At 34.5% G+C, this 24,234-nt stretch overlaps 1 long non-coding RNA gene across 10 annotated transcripts in view; it reads left to right on the top strand.

The window, feature by feature from the left end:
• LOC133102340 (uncharacterized) overlaps positions 1–24,234 on the top strand; it is a 730,306-nt gene that overhangs the window by 572,445 nt on the left and 133,627 nt on the right. For all 10 annotated transcript variants that reach the window (XR_009702914.1, XR_009702915.1, XR_009702905.1 and 7 more), the window contains one exon: positions 18,132–18,241. This is a non-coding gene — a long non-coding RNA (uncharacterized LOC133102340). The remainder of the gene's footprint in view (positions 1–18,131; positions 18,242–24,234) is intronic.

Below are 24,234 nucleotides of genomic sequence, written 5' to 3'. Positions count from 1 at the left end.
AATTTTTCCTTAAGTCTTATTAAAGGTTCTTTATGCATCTAGCACAAATCACATTTCCTTCAGTCAGTAACAGTAACGTGATAACACGAAGGCTTTACACACACACACACACATATCTATACAACATAGAAGAACCATATAATGAACACATAAAGGCATATAAGTACATGACAAGCAAAAAGCAAATCCCCCTTTTCCCCCAGAATTTTATATTTTACTGAGTACACAGTTTATATTTTACTAGAGAAATTATTAGCATTTGCGTGCTCTATTTAGAAATACCTTAGAAACAAAATAGTTTTTATCAAAGGAGTGTAAAAAAAAAGTGTTTTTAAGTGGCAAACCATCTCCCTTTTTGGAAAAAGAAGTCTATTTCTTTTAGGCTTGATGAGGTAAAAGTCAGGCACAATCTTTCCATGTTATAAATCTCTTCCAGCTGTCATACAGAAGTAGCCTCTTGTAAGGAAGTATTTCCTTAAGTGGTTCTTAGATGCTAATTAACTTCATCCAAACTCTGAAATATCTTTCAAACACATTTTCATAAGTGTTTCTGGCATAAGTGAAATAGATTCCCATTTTACCAACATACATTGATACTCTAATAACTAAATCTTAGGACCTATTAGTTAGTTGTTTTAATAATAGTGAACTTAAGTGAACGTCATATTGATGAACTCATTAAATCTACCAACTTTGTACAATGTGAAGGGTAATTTAAAAAACTGATCATTTCAGATTCATAAGCCAAGAAGTATGATTCACTTTGTTTAAACAGCCAATTACTTTACCTTGAGCCCTTCAGTGGTAGAGATTTTATATATTTGTGTTTTTCATAAATGTTAAAAAGAGGGATGCTGCAGACGTGGATATGTCGACAGAATCCTAGCAGTTTGGTAAAGATCCAACCTCCTTTCCACAGAGCAGAAATTTGCTTTGATTTGATTTTTTTTTTTAGAAATGATTTTAGAAAAATCAAGCTTTGCATATCATGATAAGATTTCCCAGGTACAGCTGGAGAAAAATAATAGTTTGATGGACGGGGAGCCTGTAGGGCTTCCAGTGTTCGGCAGGAACAGCCTCACTTGCACAAATGTGAGAAACAACTCCAGCTTCCTCCACCTAGAGATGGAGCTTTCTAATCTGTAGGACAACATTTAGAGCAACAAGGGACGAGACTGTTTACCTCCTTAACCTGCTCTAGTAATGGCATTCCTAGTCTCCTTCTCAGGGACTTGAAGAGGAGTAGAGAAGCAGTATCTCAGGTAAAGCAGCCCCAAAGAAAAGAGTTGCTCTGTCCAGCGTATGGATGACCAGAACTGTAGGTCATAGGGGTGATAGAACAGGAGCAGTGTTGGTGACCATGGTGGTGGTAAACACAGTGTGCTAAAAAAAGAAGCAAAAGGGGTCAAGGGCCAAGCGCCAGGTGTTTATAAAGGTTGTCAGTTGTCAGAGGCCTAAGAGATGGTTTTAGCCTCACAACCAAATGCAGAGATTACAAATCCAAATGCACACAGAGGCCAGGAAAGTAACATAAATGACTGAAGCAGCGCACACTTAAGAAAAATCAATTTCTGCACATGGAAATATAATCAACATGCCATTAAGTTATGAAATTTTTCAAAGATATAGACAATAATACTATAATCAATACCTTTACACACGCCAGCTAGCTTTATCAAATGTTGCCATATTTGATTCAGTTATTTTCTTCTTTTAAACAAAACATTACAGATGAAGTTATAATCTCCTCTATTCCCGTCTGCATTTTATTTTTCTTCTTCCCCAAGAGATAAGCACAATCAAGTATTTGATATTTATTATTTTTGTGTATGTCTTATATACTCAGTTAATTTTTGAGTAATAATAATAGATGGTATGCATCATCTCACAACCTACTTTAATTGCTTGTATTAGGTTTTTGAGATATATTCATGTTGATACATATGACATGCTTATTTATTTTCAATGGTATGTATATACTATTTTATCATATAAATAAACCACCCTTTAATTAATCAATTTTCTTTTTTATGGACAGGTCATGTTTACATATTTTCTTCACCAAAAAACGCTGCAATGTATAGTTCCTTGGAGAAATGCATGAAAATTTATTTAAAAGAATATATGAAATGATTGAGGCATAGGATATATGCATCTTCAATCTTACTACTTGTCTCCAAATATCATCCAAAATTGTTGCTGTATACATACAGTCTGCACTCCTTTCCCATGGATGTGGAGGGTCGACTGTTCTACATATGCCATTTTATATCAGGGACTTGAGCTTCCTCTGATTTTGGTATCTGGGGCAGGGGGAGTGTTCCCACAACCAGTCTTATGTGGAAACCAAAGGATGACTGTAAGTCAAAAATTTAAAACATGCCAAATGCCCAGGTTAAGAAGCAGAATGTTATCAGGATCTCAGGAGCTCCTTTGGGCTCCATACTGATCGCATTCCCATACTTTCCCAGAAGTAATTACTATTCTGACTTTTGTGATAATAGTTTCTTTGTTTTTTATTCTTTTATTGTATTCTATCAATACTTTATATTTTATATTTTGTAACTACCATGCGTCAAAATTGATGCTTTTCTCTTGTCGCACAGTTGTAGGCATTTTAATACATGTATACATTTGGATAGTCACCACCACAATGAAGATGCAAAGCTGCTCCATAACTCAAAGGTCTCCTTAGGCTATCCTTTCTTAGTGATCCCATCACCCCCACCCATACCCCCTGATTAACCACTGATCTGTTTTCCATGACTATGGTTTTGTATTTTTAAGACTGTTGAATAAATGGAATCACACAGTAGGTAATCTTGAGACATGTAATCATTCAGCATAATGTCTTTGAAATTCATTCAAGACATTTGCTTTTATCAACAGTTTGCCTTTTTACTTCTAATAGTATCCCATTGTATGGATGTGCCATAATCTGTTTATCCATTAACCTGTTGAAGGACATTTTAGTTATTTCTATCTTTTGGCTATCACAAAGAAAGCTGCTGTGAACATTTGTGTACATGTTTTACTGTCGCACATAAACTTCCATTTTTTAGGATAAATACCAAGGAGTGGGCTTGCTCAGTCATATGGTAAGTGTATGTTTAACTTTGTAAAAAACTGCCAAACTGGATCTGTTCTCAAGTTCACTGATTCTATCCTGTCATCTTCACCCACTAAGTCCATTCAACAAGTTTTTAAAATTTCACTTATTATATTTCTCTGTTCTATAATTTTCATTTGGTTCATTTTTTAAATAATTTCTGCTTCTTTGCTAAGATGTTTTAAAATTTTCAGTTATTTAAAGAGAATTTGTAATTTATTGTTGAAACATTTTATGGCAGCTGCTTTAAAATCTTCGGCAGATAATTCCAACAGCTGGTTCATCTTGGTGTTGTGTCAGTTGATTGTCTTTCCTCACTAAAGTCGTGATTGTCTCGACTTTGGTATAAGTGATTTTTAATCTTAACATTTCGTCTTTTATGTTAGGAGGCTCTGGGTCAACATTACCTCTTTTATTTTAGCGAGAAGTTACCCTGGTTGGATTTAGCACGTGGTCCTGGACTTCTTTTGTAGATTGTGGTTCCAATTACAATTTAATTTTCAGACATTTGAAGTATTATTTTGGCCTGCTGGTTTATTTATGCAGTGCTATTGTGGCTCCCACTGTTCTCCGCTGGCATTGCCTGGGGGAAAGGAGCGGGGATGGAGACTTAGATCCAGAGTAATGAAGAGGCTGCTAGTGTCTGTGCCACCGGCCTACCTTGATGTCTCCTATTAGGGGAGGAGAGTCTCTGGCCTGTGGAGACAAAAAGGCTTCCTTGACTGGGTGTTTTTCATGGTGAGATCCTCCCACCTGTGACCCCAAGACTCCCTGGTGCTTTTATTATTTTAGAACTTCTTTCTGTTTTCACCAAAATTTTCTTAAACAACATTGTTCCAGATTATCGAATATCCTGGAAATTGATGAAGAAAATATTTTATAAAAATATAATTTTAAAAGACAATGTAGTTATTAGTAATAACAATATTGGAAATAATTTCATGAAGGCTTAGAATTTGTGTAATAAACTTGTATCCAGGAGCTTTACGATATTCAGAAAAGTCTAGTGAAAACAAAATAGTAGATGCTTTGTGATCATGAAACGTTATCCATGGTGAAGAAAATGGAATGGTTTTCTACCTATTAGCAAAGTAAAATGACTGGAATCATACAAATTTTAACATTGGAGAGTACTGTACAAAGGTCATTTTTTCCAACTCCCATCCTTTTCTTTCCTGGAATTTTTACCACAGCATCCAGAGCAGTAACTGTGCAGACATTGCTTGAATATTGACAATGGCAGAAGCAAAGAGGCGTTAGCATAGTTGCTGTTATGTTTCTAGATTCAGAGAAGGACCTCAAAATATTATCTTTATATTATCATATATACTCTTGGGCTACATTAGGAAATACATTTGACGTGAAATTTTGATTGGCCTTTGCTTTGGTTTTCCATCATTATAAAAATCAATACAGAAGTGTCTATTCGATCTGAAGATCACTGCTTATATTGATAAATGATCTTTAGTTACAGAGATGATACTGTCTACAACTGTACATCTGATTTTTGAGTCATGCACTAATCTGAGTATTGAGAATTCCTGACATTTCCAGGAAAAAATATACTCAGTATGGAAAGTGTGTAAGATGCATGGTGTAAGTGTATGGAAGATAAAGCTGGATCATAATTTTGATATTATGAAATCTTTGCACTCTACTCTAGAGCTATGGATATAAAAGGAGATTAAATGGCATATATTGCTATATAAATGTAAAGTGCAGTCATTATTATTATTCATCACTCCTTCTGTCTTCACCAAAGTGTAATTTGACCTCTCAGCAATGTTCAATTTATGTGCCAGTTCAAATTAAAGATAGATCTTCCAGGTGCTTGAAACAGGGCTAGAAGGTATCTAAAGTTCCTTGTAGACTCATTTGTCTATAAAATGTTGATATTACTTTTTTATAATCCTATGACATGCAGTTTTGTAGCATGTACTTTTAAAATGTCTGTAAGATTTCTATGAATTATTCCTTCTGAAAAGCTCAGCTTGTATCTGTTCAATGGCAATTAATTTTATTACTGTTTTCTTAACTCCCTCTTAAAATGATACAGATGTGTTCTTTTGCCTTTTTAAAAAATATCGTATTAGTGCGAAACACCTTTAATTTACTCCTTGAATAATGGAGTAAACGGGAAGCTTATTTCCCTTATTCAGTTCATCAAACAACGTTTATTTAGCACCAATTCTACCTAGCTCTGTTCTGTGTATACAAAATGAATATCACTATCATAAAAGATTTTATACTCTTAAGGCTAAAGATATTATAAAAACTTGCAGTGTTGAATAACATAAACTCTCACCTTTGATATTATGAAAAATTTCTCAAAGATGTGTTCTGTCAACTTAGGAAATAAGGACTTTTTGTAATAAGAAATTTTTAAAAATCATTTATTTAAAAATTAATTATTGTTCTTTCCGACCATTTTGCTTGTTAAAGTTTGAAGGTATAAATGTTAAAATCTATGAATAATTAGTTCAATATACACCAAGAATAAGCACAGATGATTAACCCAACACATAAATATGTATGTGAGTGTTTTTAAATGCATTACATGGATTAGAGAGAAATCTTAACCTTCCTCCCTCCCTGCCTGTTTTTTGAGCTATATCTTAATTTTCAAGAAGATAACCAGAACCACATCTCCTGGTGCACTTACATTAGTTTAAATTACATAAGTAAAAATAAGCGAACAAAGAAAAACTCCTCAACCAAAAAAATAGTGTTATGAGATTAAAATTTCTTAACTTTTATACGTGTGTATATATACATTGCATTACCAAAAGAGCATAAAAGAAGGCTTTCTATAGTTTTTTTCTCCTTTCAAGACATGACCAACCTACAGAAAAACATTTCTGGGAATTTGATAACACTCCAGATAGCGTTTTCAGATTATCCTTTAAGGGTAAGAAAGCATTATCTGTTCTAAGAGCTGTGACAAGAGCTGTCTGAATGCCAGCAGAAAAGGACATTAGTAACCAAGATATATCATTTACAGTGTGGCCTTTTTATGACTCCTGTCAAGTTACAGCATGATCTGAAGAAAATCAACATCATTTAAGGTTGCAATGACCTTCTAAGGGCTTGTTTTTAAGAGCAGAGGTTAGAAGGCACAACAGTATGAGTCACTGAATATGATTGTACTGAAGCAAGTTTTCTAGAATGTCATTTTCTTTTAACTCTGCTTGTAAGTTCAGTGTCTATTATATAATTTTAAAATACTTTTGGAAAATTAAGGATCTTTGTTAAGATGTCTGGATTTTTTTTTCTTTTCCAATTTGATTTTCTGTATAAGCTTAATAAAGACATATGGGCATAATGTCTATTAAAATGTGAGCCTCTTAAAAAATGGTTAAGAGACCAAAAAAAACACATGAGCCTCAACATGATAAGGATATGCTGAATAACTTAATATAATCAGCTTATTATGTGTTGCTTTGTTTTTCATAAATTAAAACAAAGAACATAGCTCATCCATATATGAAGGAGACTACTGTGGAAGATATTTGGTGACACATCAGAAGACAAGGCAATAATCCATAATGACTTGACAAACCAGATGACTTTTATAACTTTTGAAATGACCGACTAGGAGCAGTATAGCACTCTAGAGCAAAGTTACAATTTATTTTAAACGTCAAGGAGAAGTTCTAGTCATGAGACAAAGCACACACAATCTTTTCTTCTTAGCAAGCTTGAAAATGAAAATAAATTCTGAAAAAAATCAGTGTAGGAAATAAATAGCAGACTAGTAACAATCATGAAGAGAAAATAATTACTAGAATTTAGAAATGAAGACGTACCACAGAACATATCAGAGAGAAATAAAGAGATGATAAGTATTGAGTTGAAAGATGAAGAACAGATTGAGAAGCTTCAATTTTATTTAAGAGGATTTTCAGGAGGAGTAATTATAGAAAACTGAGGAAAGAAAATATTCAGATATAATGCTTGAAATTTTTCAAGAATTGAAGAAAGATCTGAGTATTTGTATTGAAAAATTCATCAAGACTGAACTAACTGAACAAAAAAAATCACATTTAGACAGATCATAGTCAATGAAAACCCTTTACTGTTTTATAGAAATCAAACAGACTTTCTTTTTCTTATAACCTGTGTCCCCTGTTATTTTCTATATAAACTTTAATCATTTCTGTCTATATGTTTAAATTTATGCATGTTTTTCATAATATTACTGGAAGCTTCACTTTCACTTTTTGAAATTCTAACCTTCCACTATATTTAAAATATTCCTTGGTCATCTCAAGGAGGATTACTTTCCCTTTAGTAATCACCTCTGGCCCCTTCTTTGTGTATATATTTTAATTATTTTCTTACTTTGTTAGCTTACTATACAAAGAAACATTTCTTATTTATATTTTCAACCTCTGTATTTTTCCAGTGTTCTGTGTATAGTAGACCCTCAGTAAACATTTTTTATGTAAAGCAGTGAATGAATGAACCCAGATAAAGGCCTCCAATTATTTCCAGCCATAAACTAGGCTCTTATCTAAATATTTGATTTATTGGAAGGCTTAGCATTTTAATACTTTCGGATAAAAACACCATTGGCTCTCATGAGCTGTAGTAAAATTTGCTTAGTTATAATAAATAAAAAGCATCCTCCACAAAGATGTTTGTATTTAGTGAGTTTGAGATAAATAAGGATTAATAAAGTTTTCTTTACTCTAAGCAAGTTAAATATAGGAAGATTTTTAAGTTATCTGTTACCACATGAATAATGTGATTAGATTTTCATTTAATGCCCAAAAAGGAGAAAATATAATAAATTCATGTGAGTTAGGTTAATAATAACATATTTCCTTATAATAAAGGTTGATAAACATTCGAAATAAAGATTTTGGGATAGGAAGGGTGGGAGGGAGGGAGACGCAAGAGGGAAGAGATATGGGGACATATGTATATGTATAACTGATTCACCTTGTCATAAAGCAGAAACTAACACACCATTGTAAAGCAATTATACTCCAATAAAGATGTTTAAAAAAATAATAATAATAAAGAAAGAAAGAAAGAAGGTTTCCTAACAATTGATACATGGAAGAGGATTGACGATCATCTGTCCTGAATTGTGCTAGTGGGATGCCTTGAGTTCTTGAGTGGGCTTTTTTCTGAGATACAAATAATCTATGATTTCTTTCTGAGCTGCAGCCTCTCTCTGTTTTGTTCATTCTGCTCAACTGGGGCCATTTCTCATTTCTCTCTTACCATTTAACATTAAGTTTGACCACTCCACTATAGATCAGTTTTCATTTATTCCTTCTATTCCCTTTCCTGCTTTAATATCAGGGAATAGTTTTTCAAGATAATTTGAAAGAAGTAGGCTAACAATTGTAGGAAAAAGCAAGCCTCTGTATGTATCTGTGTGTCTATGTCTATATTCAGTGCAGAAGGGCTGGCCGATATGAAGAATTTTGAGAGATGAGTATTCTAGGTATCAGACTCTTCCTCCACAAACACTACAGGGCAGAAAAATACTTGCTTTTAAATTAATGGTATTTTGACAGTTGTATTTACATTAATGGAGTATTTTGTTGCTTGATGAGGATTAGAAAAGCACTGTACTTGGCTGATGAAAACTTATATTTTAACTATCAAATTAATTAAAAATGAGAATTTCTAATATGTATTCTTTATAAAGCCATATATGAACCCAAAATAGATCCTCAGAAAGAATAATAATAAATATTTTGCATCAAAAAAAGCAAATACTTGAATTTTGACTTTCTAAAATAATGGATATAAAAAGTGGACCATTTTCAGCTCACGACTAGTGAACACAGAGAAAACTTATAGTTTCTGGTTGTCTGAGTGATCACGTTCTAATTAGGTAATGCCTCTCATATTGACAGCTTTGACTCTTTCAGGTAAATATTTCAAGAGGAAAAGATGATGAATAATATAATTAACAGAAAACTTAAATTACTTAAATCTCAGGCTTTTCTGGTAACCCATGAAATGTTCTGGTAACCCTGCAAGTATAATGAATAATCTTAGATAATGGCTGCATAATGTAGGGAGTGCTCTCTGTTTCCATTCCTTCCATAAAGCAATTGTGGTTACAGTTGGCATTTCTGAGTATAAATGCTGCTTCTATAATACCAGCTCCCCTGAAAAGTTTGGCAATAAGTGAGATTGATGACTGAGAACTACAAAACTGTCTTGGAATCATTGGCCTTTCTGAAACATTCGGAGCATCCATCTTTGTCCTCTTATTTTGAGTATCACAGAATTGGAGATCAGGTGATCTAGATTACAATTCAGGCTCTGCCTCAAACTGGTTGTGTGACCTTGGGCATCTCTCATAAATCTCTTGAGTTTACCTATTTTATTGCAAAATGAAGGGGTTAAATTAGATTGCTATTAAAGTTCCTTATAGGCCAGCTCTAAAATTCTGTGAATCTAAAAACATCTGTTAATATACAAAAAACATATGTACTTTTTTTTTTGGTTTCTTTTGGAATGGGAAAGGAAAAAAATTCCTTTATGTTGGGTTCAAATGGGAAAATATTATCCATAAAGTCCACAGAGTGTTGGAGATGTGGGAACAGTTTCTTACACCATAAAACAGTCCCGCACCCACATCCCCACCAGGCTCCTTTTCTCCATAAAACTTAGGACATTAATTCTCTACCTTCAAACCTACTTGACTATACCTTCTTAGTAAGCAAAACTCCTTTTTTTTTCTAGATTCCTTTCTCTTCTCTTGCCCTATTAACTCTCAGCCCCCTTAAATGATTTTCTGTCCCACTGAGAATCTTTTTCTGGCTCTATTTTCTGCTTCTATATTCAGTCACTTGGGTCGCTCTACTTCCATTGCTGATTGGAGATGACAGGTAGAAGGGAGGTTGGAAATGGTTCTTTGATCATGAACTGGCCTCAGAGTGGAATAGATAAAAGCTGATCCAAGTTCTCAGTATACAGAAAATTCCTGCTTTCATGTTGCCTCTATGATAGGAAAATGATGTATTTCTCTGTCTGTGCCCATGAAGAGGGCGGGGAGGTGGACCAAAATCTGTTCTACCACCTGCTGCCCTGGTAGAATCCCTTCAGTCTTGAAAACTCCCTCTCTTCATAGTAGATAAAAAAGAATTCACTTGAACGACTGCTTGTCGCACAGCAGGGAGTTAATAGTTTCCCTGCCCACTTAGGTGCCTGCTTTAGGTCATCTGTCTGTGGGAACTTGTCATTTATTGCTTTGCTTTGTAATGGCTACTTTATAAATTCTCCTTTGAATATATTCATTCTTTTTTTTTAACATCTTTATTGGAGTATAATTGCTTTAAAATGGTGTGTTAGTTTCTGCTGTATAGCAAAGTGAATCAACCATACATATACATATATCCCCTTATCTCCTCCATCTTGCGTCTCCCTCCCACCCTCCCTATCCCACCCCTCAAGGTGGACAGAAAGCACCGAGCTGATCTCCCTGTGCTATGCAGCTGCTTCCCACTAGCTATCTATTTTACATTAGGTAGTGTATATATGTCCATGCCACTCTCTCACTTCATCCCAGCTTACCCTTCCCCCTCCCCGTGTCCTCAAGTCCATTCTCTATGACTGCGTCTTTATTCCTGTCCTGCCCTTAGGTTCTTCGGGACCATTTGTTTTTCTTTTTTAGATTCCTTATATATGTGTTAACATACGGTATTTATTTTTCTCTTTCTGACTTACTTCACTCTGTATGACAGTCTCTAGGTCCATCCACCTCACTACAAATAACTCAATTTCATTTCTTTTTATGGCTGAATAATATTCTATTGTATATATGTGCCACATCTTCTTTATCCATTCATCTGTCAATGGACACTTAGGTTTTTTCCATGTCCTGGCTATTGTAAATAGAGCTGCAATGAACATTGTGGTACATGACTCTTTTTGAATTATGGTTTTCTCAGGGTATATGCCCAGTAGTGGGATTGCTGGGTGGTATGGTAGTGTTATTTTTAGTTTTTTGAGGAACCTCCATACTGTTCTCCATAGTGGCTGTATCAATTTACATTCCCACCAACAGTACAGGAGGGTTCCTTTTTCTCCACACCCTCTCCAGCATTTATTGTTTGTAGATTTTTTGATGATGGCCATTCCGACTGGTGTGAGGTGATACCTCATTGTAGTTTTGATTTGCATTTCTCTAATGATTAGTGATGTTGAGCATCCTTTCATGTGTTTGTTGGCAATCTGTATATCTTCTTTGGAGAAATGTCTATTTAGGTCTTCTGCCCATTTTTTGGATTGGGTTGTTTGTTTTTTTGACATTGAGCTGTGTAAGCTGCTTGTATATTTTGGAAATTAATCCTTTATCAGTTGCTTCATTTGCAAATATTTTCTCCCATTCTGAGGGTTGTCTTTTCGTCTTGTTTATGGTTTCCTTCCTTTGCTGTGCAAAAGCTTTTAAGTTTCGTTAGGTCCCATTTGTTTATTTCTCTTTTTATTTCCATTTCTCTAGGAGGTGGGTCAAAAAAGATCTTGCTGTGATTTATGTCATAGAGTGTTCTGCCTATGTTTTCCTCTAAGAGTTTTATAGTGTCTGGCCTTACATTAAAGAATCCATTTTTTCTTTTTTTTCTTTTTTTTTTTTTTTATTAAAAAAAAACACAGTGTCTGGCTGTGTTGGGTCTTCGTTTCTGTGCGAGGACTTTCTCTAGTTGCGGCAAGCAGGGGCCACTCTTCATCGTGGTGCGTGGGCCTCTCATTGTCGCAGCCTCTCTTGTTGCAGAGCACAGGCCCCAGATGCGCAGGCTCAGTAGTTGTGGCTCACGGGCGTAGTTGCTCCGTGGCATGTGGGATCTTCCCAGACCAGGGATCGAACCCGTGTCCCCTACATTGGCAGGCAGATTCTCAACCACTGTGCCACCAGGGAAGCCCAAAGAATCCATTTCGAGTTTATTTTTGTGTATGGTATTAGGGAGTGTTCTAATTTCATTCTTTTACATGTAGCTGTCCAGTTTTCCCAGCACCACTTATTGAAGAGGCTGTCTTTTCTGCATTGTATATTCTTGCACCCTTTATCAAAAATACAGTGACCATCTGTGCATGGGTTTATCTTTGGGCTTTCTATCCTGTTCCATTGATCTATATTTCTGTTTTTGTGCCAGTACCATACTGTCTTGATTACTGTAGCTTTGTAGTATAGTCTGAAGTCAGGGAGCCTGATTCCTCCAGCTATGTTTTTCTTTCTCAAGATTGCTTTGGCTATTCGGAGTCTTTTGTGTTTCCATACAAATTGTGAAATTTTTTCTTCTAGTTCTGTGAAAAATGCCAGTGGTAGTTTGATAGGGATTGCATTGAATCTGTAGATTGCTTTGGGTAGTATAGTCATTTTCACAATGTTGATTCTTCCAATCCAAGAACATGGTATATCTGTCCATCTGTTGTATCATCTTTAATTTCTTTCATCAGTGTCTTATAGTTTTCTGCATACAGGTCTTTTGTCTCCTTAGGTAGTTTTATTCGTAGGTATTTTATGCTCTTTGTTACAGTGGTAAATGAGAGTGTTTCCTTAATTTCTCTTCGGATTTTTCATCATTAGTGTATAGGAATGCAAGAGATTTCTGTGCATTCATTTTCTATCCTGCTACTTTACCAAATTCATTGATTAGCTCTAGTAGTTTTCTGTAGTAGCATGTTTAGGATTCTCCATGTATAGTATCATGTCATCTGCAGACAGCGACAGCTTTACTTCTTCTTTTCTGACTTGGATTCCTTTTATTTCTTTTTCTTCTCTGATTGCTTTGGCTAAAACTTCCAAAACTATGTTGAATAATAGTGGTGAGAGTGGGCAACCTTGTCTTGTTACTGATCTTAGTGGAAATAGTTTCAGTTTTTCACCATTGAGTATGATGTTGGCTGTGGGTTTGTCATATATGGCCTTTGTGATGTTGAGGTAAGTTCCCTGTATGCCTACTTTCTGGAGGGTTTTTATCATAAATGGGTGTTGAATTTTCTCAAAAGCTTTTTCTGCATCTTTTGAGGTGATCATATGATTTTTCTCCTTCAATTTGTTAATATGGTGTATCACATTGATTGATTTGCGTATATTGAAGAATCCTTGCATTCCTGGGATAAACCCCAGTTGCTCATGGTGTATGATCCTTATAATGTGCTGTTGGATTCTGTTTGCTAGTATTTTGTTGAGGATTTTTGCATCTGTGTTCATCAGTGATATTGGCCTGTAGTTTTCTTTTCTTGTGGCATCTTTGTCTGGTTTTGGTATCAGCATGATGGTGGCCTCATAGAATGAGTTTGGGAGTGTTTCTCCCTCTGCTATATTTTGGAAGAGTTTGAGAAGGATAGGTAAAAAACATATGCACTTTGAATTGAAGGAAACTACTGCTATTATTTTGCAAATAAGTAAATATTTGAATTTAATCCATGAATCTTGGATCAGCTACATTTTTGCCCATTGATATCCATTGCAAGCACATTTCTTTTTTTTTAATGTTTATTTATTTATTTGGTCGCACTGGGTCTTAATTGTGGCAGGCAGCCTCCTTAGTTGTGGCATGTGAACTCTTAGTTGTGGCATGCATGTGGGATCTAGTTCCCTGACCAGGGATTGAACCCGGGCCCCCTGCATTGGGAATGCAGAGTCTTATCCACTGTACCACCAGGGAAGTCCCTTGAGCACATTTGTAATGCCAACTTTAAAAATCTTTATATCTGATAACTCAAAAGCTAATTGTTAGTCACACATCATTTTTTTCAGAAATATCCAAAGATGAAATACTTTGCAGATAATCAGAATAACTAAAATCTCTGTTTTTTCTACCATGTTAACATTTTTATCTCTGATGTGTTGTTTCACTGATACAAAAAAAATCTGTGCAAATAAACATCTAACTAAATGTTGCTTCACAAAATAACTGGCCCACAGTTTAGATCCCACAGAAATACTAGGTAGAACATGATGAAGAATTTAACATGAGCATAGCAGAAGAAGAGTAAACATGGCTGTAACTATCTTGAACTGACTTATTTCTTATTAAAAACAAGTCCCTATTATAGAAGGCAGGAAAAAAAGAATGAAAATAACAGGAAATCTAGGCTTTCTGGCTACCGTATATCCGATGGGTTAGCCACCATTAGCTAAGTGAAAGTGTATCTCTGGAGAGAACAAGAAAACTGAAAATGGACAATTGTTCCTTGAGGAGCTATTGTTGACTTGATCATAGATATCTAAATCATTATGCAATTGCTGGTGATCCAATATACATATATTGATTTCCTCTCACACACAGTGCAGGCTTATCTAGAATGGACTTAATTCTGGCAGTAAATGAAAGAGTCATCCTATTATTAATTATGACAACAAATTAATAATTATTTGAACATTTACTATGTGTGAGGCTCTGAGCTAAAAAATTTTTGTAATTATCCTGTTTTATTCTTCAAAACTCCAGTGTGGTTAGTACTATCATTATCTCCATTTTTCAGATGAGGCAATAAAATTTAAGGATGATAAGTAACTTGTCCAAGTTTATATATCCAGGAAGTGGTATCGGTGGTTCTTTTTTTTTTTTTTTAATATTTATTTATTTATTTATTTGGCTGTGCTGGGTCTAGTTGCAGCACGTGGGATCTTTGTTGCCGTGCGCATCATCTTTGTTGGGGCATGCGGTATCTTTTAGTTACAGCATGTGGATTCTTAGTTGTGGCATGCATGTGGGATCTAGTTCCCTGACCAGCTATCGTACCCGGCCCCCTGCACTGGGAGCACAGAATCTTAACCACTGGACCATCAGGCAGGTCTGGATGAGGCCAAAGCCAGTTTTTTTAATCAATATAGTATATTGTTTGAATATTAGATTGAAACTGTATCAGAAAGATCGAAGAGAATAAGCCTTCTAGGATCACAGGATGCGCTGTTGGCTACATTGTATTCCCTGATTCATTGTATTTGGGTGTTTTATCTCTCCAGAATTACAAAACTCCTCTAGGGCAGAAAAGTGTGAGTCCTTCCCTTTATCCTGCCAAAGGCTAGCACAGTTGGGGAGCAACATGCTTTGGTTGTTCCATTGGTAAATTTTATTTTCTAATATTTGATTTATAAGTACTCCCACAACATTTAAAAAATGTAGCTGTGTGAGAATCCAAGTGAAGTGGATGAACACACTGACTGTACAAACAGCAGTTTTCAAAATAATATTTCTTCAAGATTGAGGAAGAGGATGGATAGTGAAATTATTTTTTTCCTCCTGTTTTTGTTCCTAAACAAGCTCTGTTCACAATTCAAGTATCAATTATTAAAATAATTAAACAAGGAGGCCATTAGACTGAGGGGGCTCTAATGCCTTGGTAGCCCACAAGCAAACCAAAACTTGAGCCAGAGTCCATGCACTAGAATGTAAGAAAATGAAACTCAAGAACAACCAGTCATAGACAACGAACTAGGCTTTACCAAATAAGGCAACTGCTTAAGCTATAACCAATCAAAGAATTGATTTGCTTTGCTTCGCTTCACTGACTTCTCTATAAAAACCTTGCCTCTAGCTCCTCTTAGTGGAACACTCCTTCACCTTTGGTTTCATGGTGCCAGATTCCAATCCATGTAAGCTCCAATAAACAGTTGAATATTTTGATGTGCCTCATTTTACCTTTTAACATAGTTTTCTGCCCCTTCTTCCCTACAGTGACTTTGTACAAAAAAGAAATTAGATCAGAGGAAGACAAGGGACAAAAAGGGAAATGATGTTTACTACTTACTAATAACAAAGAGAATAAAAATAAAACCTTCCAAAAACGAGGTCTTGGGAAGATATTTCATCTCTCTCAAATTTCAATGTAAAAATTGTTCATAAATAATTTCCTTTTCATTGTATGATTATCTAAACATAAATACATTTTTACTAATAAGAGATGCTCTGTAGTCACATTTCTATAACTTAGTTCAGGTCTACCTTCTCTACTCTCTCTCTAATTCCACTAATTCTAGCTTCATCAACTTTACTCTTGTTACCATATGGTTCCCATTAAAAAAGTAAAAAGTAGAATATATTTCATTTCCTGTAAAAGCAAATGTTACAAAAGAATTTAAGGAAATGACTTTGGTAGCAACACATAAAGCTTTCGCTTCTAAATGACAAGAGAGCTGTAGGAAAATTGGAGAGGTATTATTTGTACAACAAACACAGTAATCGTTTTTTCTGTGAGATTGGAAATCTTGATATCATGTTTATTTGCCAACTGTTTTCCTTGAAAAACTCACCTTATTTTATTTGGATGAATATGTTGTCCAGAATTGTACCAGTGACATGACTTGAATTATCTCTGTCCATAAAAACCATTAGTTGACAGATACCTTCAGAAGGTGAGATATATAACTTTACATAAACTGTGTTATGAGGAAATTTATCTTTTTTCAACAGTACTTTTAAAACCTCTGCATGGATATTTCCCCATGAAATAAGTGTTTAAGTAGCCAAAGGAAAGTTGATATATTTCTAATTATTCATTCCTAATGATAAAATATATACATTTGTTAATTACAGTTCTTCTGGGAGGGAAAATCCACCTTTTTTAGTTCACTGTGGAAAAATTATCTGTTCTATAATTTATATAGAACTAACATTTTAAAATTAAACACGCATAGCATTTTAAAATTACTTAAAACCAATTGATAACATATTTCAAAAGAAAATGACATTTTGAGTTATTAGTGATAAATTTCTTGGCTCCAGAAACTGTTATTCTAGTCTCAGATGCATCATATCCAATCTTTATCTATAAAATATAATTTGAAAAATCTTATGGATATCTGGCTACTTTTCTAAAAATTCTGTTATCTGTCCTAATTCCTAGATCAGCAGTAATGAGCATACATCAGGAAGCTAATACCTACTTGTCGATGGATTAACTTAAATCATTACAGTCCAAAAATTTTATTGTGCTTTAAGTGAACTAGTCTTCTGATAATAAACCATTTACCTATTTTATGTTCTTAGTCTTTTGACATTATACACTTTAATTTTTACTTCAACGATGGTAATAGAAGCAAGAAATCATTTACTAGCAACGTACAGAGACATGAAATTATATAATAAATATAAAATTATATTTGATAGAAAATATTTGTCATCTTTTAATTCTGATGAAAGTTTTAGAATTATTAAATTTATTGCTTAGCATGTTTTGTTTACATTTTTTGGTATACTCATATCAGAAACATGAAGTTTATTTAGATTTTACTGTTTTTAACAAGCAATCCCTAAATTTGTATTCCTTAAAGTAATACAATTTTGATTTTTGTTCAACTATATTTCCTCACAAATTGAGAGGAACAGTTACTCATTAATTACTAAAAAATACAGACAGATGGAGTATCCACCATCTTGGATGTTTCCCTCTCTGTGTCAAAGGGTCTCTCACAGGCAATTAAATATCAGGCCTGAAAATGATATACAAGATTTATTTACCAGAACTACATGGAAATACCAAACACTTACAAAGGAGAATGAAAAAGCAAACCTACCATGTTTCGTGGAAGATATAGAGCTGTAATTACTTTTTGAGCAGCAAAATGGCTACTACGTTGTTTGTTATGGTTTTTGTTGGAATGACATTTTATATATATTGTAATTGAGTATAGTATAGTGGCTAAAAGTGCATGTTCTAGACCTGGAATGCTCAATTTTAAATCCTGGCTCTGCCATTTAATTAGCTATAAGTTGAGCAAGTTACTTAGATTCTTTGTTCTTTAGTTTTCTCATCTGGGTATGTTGGTATCTTCCATAAAGTGTCATTCTAAATGTTAAATATAGTAATATGTGTAAAACACTTAGAACAGTGACTGGCATAGAAACTGTTAAAATGTTGGTGTATGAGCTCAATATAATGCTCTAAAATCACTTCTCAGTGTCATTGTAGATAGGACTTATATATTTCATGTCAGTGTATGTGAGTGCTTTAGGATTAATTGGATTAGATCTAAGATTCAAATATACTTGATGTATAGTTAAATGAACTGTCTTCTTTTCCCTGACTTTATGTGTATCTACAGATTCACAGGAGGATCTGAAGGAAAGAATCTCAAATGGGACGAAGCATGGGCTGTGTCTTATATCAGCAAAAACAGCCTGGAAAACCTAAGACTGACAGAGATAAGTGCAGGTAAGGACGAGGATGGGTAAGTCCAGGCCTGGCCTAGCTGCAATGTTGCTCTCACAGTTTCTGGAAGGAGACTGCAATGAGTGAGAAGTGAGGACCCCTCTTTCTGTTGCAGAGGTGGTGGGTAGGCTCCTGGTTCTGTCTTCCATGGCAATAATTCCCAAAGCGGTGGCAGGAGAAACTCTGATTGGCAATAATGAGGAATTGTCTCTTACTGAATTTAGATGGTTCATAAGGAGAATATTCACAAAATTACTACGGAATTATCAGTAGTGATCTAGTTTTGAAAATGCCTTAAGTCTGTAAAATCTTCTTAGGCATATTCTTAGTGTGGACAAATTCTTCGCCTAGCAGGAAATTTGATTTTTCATCAAAATTAATGACTGAATCACAACATGGATAATTATACTTGGTAATACCATTACAAAAGTAAGAATAACTATGAAGTAATGGTACTAGAGTTCTGTAGTTCATAAAATAATACTGTAGGCATTTCTTTTAAAAAGTTTTTTTTAAGTATATATGAGCAGAATTAATTCCAAACCTGATCTCTTTAAAAGTTAGCAATTGCTTGAAAATATGGATATGATATGATGGTAGTTTCATTAAAATAAAATTTACATATATAATTATGTAGATTTGTTCATCAATTGTAATTTATTAACTTAATTATGATTTACTGAATAATACTAAAGGGACTAAATATCTTGGTTTGGTATAATTAAGCCCACACAGGTCTAACAAGTCACAGTATATATTCTGTAAATATGCAGGTTTTATTGGGAAAAAAATCACATGGTGGAAAGAGAAGCACATGGTTACTAGGTATTTAGTATCCTTGACTAGGTCATCTGAAAAGAAGTTCTTGTGGTTCATTTTGTAACTAGGTCCCTAAGCCAGCTATGAGCACATGTTGGCACTGATATGAATATTTACTGTCACTTCCCTCTAAATCTCTAAATAGGACAGTATTGATAAGGAAAAAAACAGCACAAGGAAGTAAAAAAAATCTGATCAATTGATCCATTGTGATGCTCAATCAGGACTCCTGTGAACACTCTAGATGAGGTGAAAGGATCCAGCTGCACTCATTCCTAGTTTCCAGGATTAAACTGGGCCAGCTCTATGCTGCCAAATGTGGAGCTGCTTAGAGCTTAGAGCCCTAGTGAGGGGGACTCTTTCTTCCTCCTATTCTATTTTCTTACAATATGTGTTAGAAATACCTAATACATATGGTTTAAACAGAGCAAGGTTTAGACACCAAGGTATCTGAGTATGAAGGCCAAGTATACATGAAGATGTCAGGGCTTGGATGAATTTGAGCTTATATACAATGACCTTCGGTGAAGCTGGAAACAAGCCTGTAAGCAAAGAGAGCTTTCCCACCTCTTACACACTACCCATTCTCCTAGAAAGTTGATCTTAGCTGCAGATTCTCCCCTTGGACCTTTAGAGAAATAAAAACTACAAATGTCCAGTCAACATATTGGGGTCTCTTATGACCATCTGCTTGTCTTGATACATATATTTCAAGCCATGTCTGTATAATCCAAATACATCAGATCTGATTTTAAAGAAGTCAATCATAATGATCCCAGAAATCCAAATCTATGGTCAGGCTTCCAGATTCATCAAAATGGGTCCTTCTTTGCAAATCAGTGAGCAAAAGAAAAGCTGTTATATGGTCCATAGTTTTAATATATGAATATTCAACTCCTCACACTAATACTCATACGTCAGTTGAGGTCACATTTGCCACAAATTCTTTTAAAATTTGGTTTTAGAGCTTTTATGATTTTTGAAGATTGATTAAATTACATTTAATGATTGTGGATCTGACTTGCAGATTTATTTTAGGAACCAGGAATAAGGAAGCCTCAGATCTATTAACTTTAACTAAAGTGCAGACAGAATTCCCAAATGAGCATCATAATGGATCTCATGTACATATATTTTAAATGACTGGGCTATTTTTTCCTTAGCCATACCAATTTTGTGATATTTAGAAGGCACCAACTGTAAGAGACCAGTATCAAAGCAAACAGGCATTTGCAGCTGGCCTAAGAAGCCACAAAATGTGCAGCAAGAACTTGTTCAGTTGACTGAGTCAAAGCTAGTAAATACAGAGTTCTAGGCCATGGGTTAAGACCCAAATTTTAATATTGAACAATCCAAGCAGATGCTTGAATTTGGTAGTTTTTGAAAGAATTTTTCATTTTCGTATGAATATCTAGTACAATCAAAAATGTACAAATGCATGTATAGAGAAATAATTATGAGGCATGCTTATTAGAAACATATGTATATATGTATATGTACATGTATTTAGAGTGGCATTAAGATCACTCAAAACTAATGAGATGAAATCAGAGAAAGATAATTTCAAACTTCTGTTAAAAGCATTTGAATATAAATGAGAAGGAAATAAAATCATACTCCCTAAAGAATGATCCTTCCTTTTAATTTATTAATGTATATACTCATCCATTTATTCTTTCAATCAAGCAATATTTAATGAGTGCTGAGTTGCAAAAATCAACATAATGTTAAGCCGAGCTTTGAGTTGCTCATAATATTCATCAAAACTTGGGCTAGTGGCAAGTATACGTTCAACTAATGAAATCAGGAATGTCTTTAAATTTAGAGAGTAAGTTCTTGGTGGCAGATAAGAACTTTGGATTTTGATCCAATCATGACCCTGGGCATAAAATTCAAGTAGTGTAGCTGTGGCTTAACTTGTTTTTTTCTCAGCAATGCCTTTCCATTTATCCAGTATGTAGGAGAGGAGGTTTACATTATTGTACTCACACAGTAACACACTACATAGTGAAACACATGCACTTGAATACAAAGTTTTAAAGAACTCTTGGGAAAACTTAGTGTTTAATTTTACCCTTATCTTTTTTCTCTTTCACTTGGCTACTACACAGATTTTGGTGATTTTTATATTTTATTCTCATTTTTAATAGAGAATTTTAGGTTACTGATTTAAGATTATTTATTTTCTAATGTAAGTATTTAAAAGCTACAAGTTTCTCTCTATGCATGGCTTTATCTCTGCGGTATTTTGAAATGTTACCAGATTCTAAAGATTTCAAACATGGCTTCTATTAGTTAACCTGTTTGATACAAATATAATTGAACAATCTCTGTTTACTGTTAAAAATAAAAATTAAGACTAGACAAGCTAAAGAACTAGTACTCAGAGCGTGGCTGAGAGGCACTCCAGCTTACCCGTGCACACGTTTTCTAGTGATCACCGGAAACTCCTCTTTCACCTTGAGGCGCAGCAAAAGTATGATTCTCACTCCCAGTACATCCAACAGCCTGAAGAGGGCTTCACAAACACTCTAAAACTTTTTTTTTTCTCCTCTTTTCCTCCTTTCTATTTTGTTCAGCCTCTTGAACTTTACAACTCTCAGGAACCAATCTTTTTTTGGCAGAAAGCTGCATGAGTGATAATCCAACTGAGCAGTGTCATCCACCTGAAGGATGACACTGGAAATTGCATGATTTGTAAGGAAGGAAATTGTCACATTCTGAACAGTGTTTCACTATGAGTCCAAGCCCGAGGACATCTTCACACATACCGTTCGTCTCACACCCACCCCAAATTATACTGCTTCATGAACTTCAAGTCATGAATGCTCATGTAGCTATAGTGCAAAAGGGCGATTTATTTAATTAATGTTCTCAAAAAAGTCTTAAAGGTGAAAAATGCTATAAGTTGTTGGAGATAATTTGTTGGGTTCTGTTGTGCATTAATGTTATTTATTAACGAATTGCAGCTAGTGTTTAACATTTGCTTAGTTCTAAATATAGATAGATTATTCACTCTAACTCATAAAATATGAACTTTATAAACCAAGTACATTAAAGTTTTATTATTTTCAATATAAAAATTTTTCAAAATTATTTGAAAGTGGATTTTCTGTAGGGAAGGTGTTTGCATATGATTAACCATTTGGTAAAAAGCCTAAAGCAAGGAGAATTTTAATACTGAAATATTAACTTCATGAAACTATTAAAATATTTCAAAAATAAATTAGATATACACACTTTTAAGGGATCTGTTTATTGTGAAACAAGAGGTACATATTTTTCTGGAAAAAGCAGTGGAATGGGACAAATTGATTTTTGGCAAATTATGGATGTCCTCATAGTCTCTGACAGTCCTTATTTATAAACGAAGAACTTGTTGCTAAGGTCTCTTCCAGTCATAAAATTACAATTTTATTTTTTAAATAGAAATTCCAATATTCTTAATTCATAAGAATATTGAATGTTATAAATAGATATAAATTTAAATCTTGTTTAAACATGATGTAAACTTTGAAGACACTGTTGAATAAATAATTTCTTTTATATTATACTTGAATTCTAATTTGAATTGTCTATATTCATATAACTCAGTTTTGTATTAATATTTTCATTATTTCAAAACCCTAGAGGAACAATCATATTCAATGATACCTCCCACAAGGTAGATATATATATATATATGTATAATTTAATATATATATGAGTAAATAGACGTCTAATACATCATTTTAATTCTTCTGTTTCTTTTTCTTCCTGGCTGCTGTGGGAATTATAACATGCATTTATTCATCATAATTCTGGGTCAGATTAATACTAACTTAGTTCCGGTAAATATAAAGGCACTGTAGCCATTCAGAAAGTGTAAGTTTCTCCTTCCCACCTTAAAAAGTATAATCTTGGGGATTTCGGGCCCTTTCTGTTCTTTCTTGTTTCATCTTTTGCCACTTTAGCTACCACAGCAAAAAGAAACCAAGGGATCCACTGAGCTAGGATTAGATTTATCATTTTTCAATTTTGTTGGTTAATTTTACCTCTTATAACAGATCACAGCTCAACTTCTGTTTCACATATGGGTGATTCCAAAGCCATCCAGGCATCAGGGCTGCAGCAACCCCACCTCTCCCTCTTTCTTTTCCCCAAACAATGCTTTAGTCATGTTTCTGTGAATGGAGGTCGTTTTAACAAATTCCATCATTGCTACTACTTGGATTGGGAGTCCCAAGGCCACTCACGTATTTGGTGATTTCCTAGACGGACTCAGGGGACTCGAAGGCTATTATACTCATGGCTGTGAAATACTACAGAGAACGAATACACAACAGGATTAGCAAGGGGAAAAAGACACATCTCCCAGAGACTGAATGAATCCCACCACAGGTTTGCTATGTACTCCTCAAAGGGGCGACAGAACACACGCCTTCCTCCACCAGTGAAATGTACACGACTTCCGCACAGGAAAGTCTGTTTGAGACTCAGAGTCCAAGGTTTTATTAGGGGCTGGTCACATAGGCACTCTGCCTAGCCACAGCTACCAAAATTCGATATTCCCAGAAGGAAAGCAGATGTTCACCATAAATCACATTGCCTATACAAACAGTCTACACAGAGTAGTACAGAGACTTGATCAGTTTACAGAACATTTCAAAGCCAAATTTCCTGAAGCCAGCCAAGGGCCAGCTCTGCAAACAAGCCCTTCTAAGGATCAGTCCTGCTAAGTTAACTCTGTCCTGAACGTCCTAACATGCTGTCATTACTCAATTCCCATTTGATGCTGTCTTTAATGCATGTTGTCCTATTACATTCTCCCAATAATTTACTGAGACACATATTGTTATTCCCCTTCTACTTTTCTGATGAGAAAACTGAGAATCAGAGAGAGAAAATTAATTTCAAAAGGTCATATAACTAGGAAGAGGTAGCAAGGTTTGACTTTGAAGTCAAGATTTTATTCATTAAATATACCCACATCGTATGTCTTCAAAAAATATTTACTGAATGAGCAGATATCAAGTGAATTGGGACTGAAGGTACCATATTATTTAATATAACTGTATATGTGTAGAACCCTGTATTCTTACTGTAACTCTGTGAATTAAGGCAAAACTTATTATTCCCATTAGACAGAAGAGGAAAATCAAGAGCTGAAGTATATAGAAATATATAGCTACTGATTA

This window comes from Eubalaena glacialis, chromosome 12 (genome assembly GCF_028564815.1).
Source record: "Eubalaena glacialis isolate mEubGla1 chromosome 12, mEubGla1.1.hap2.+ XY, whole genome shotgun sequence".
Lineage (NCBI taxonomy): Eukaryota > Metazoa > Chordata > Mammalia > Artiodactyla > Balaenidae > Eubalaena > Eubalaena glacialis.
The sequence above is the reverse complement of the archived record's forward strand: the minus strand, read 5'-3'. Positions and strand labels throughout refer to the sequence as shown.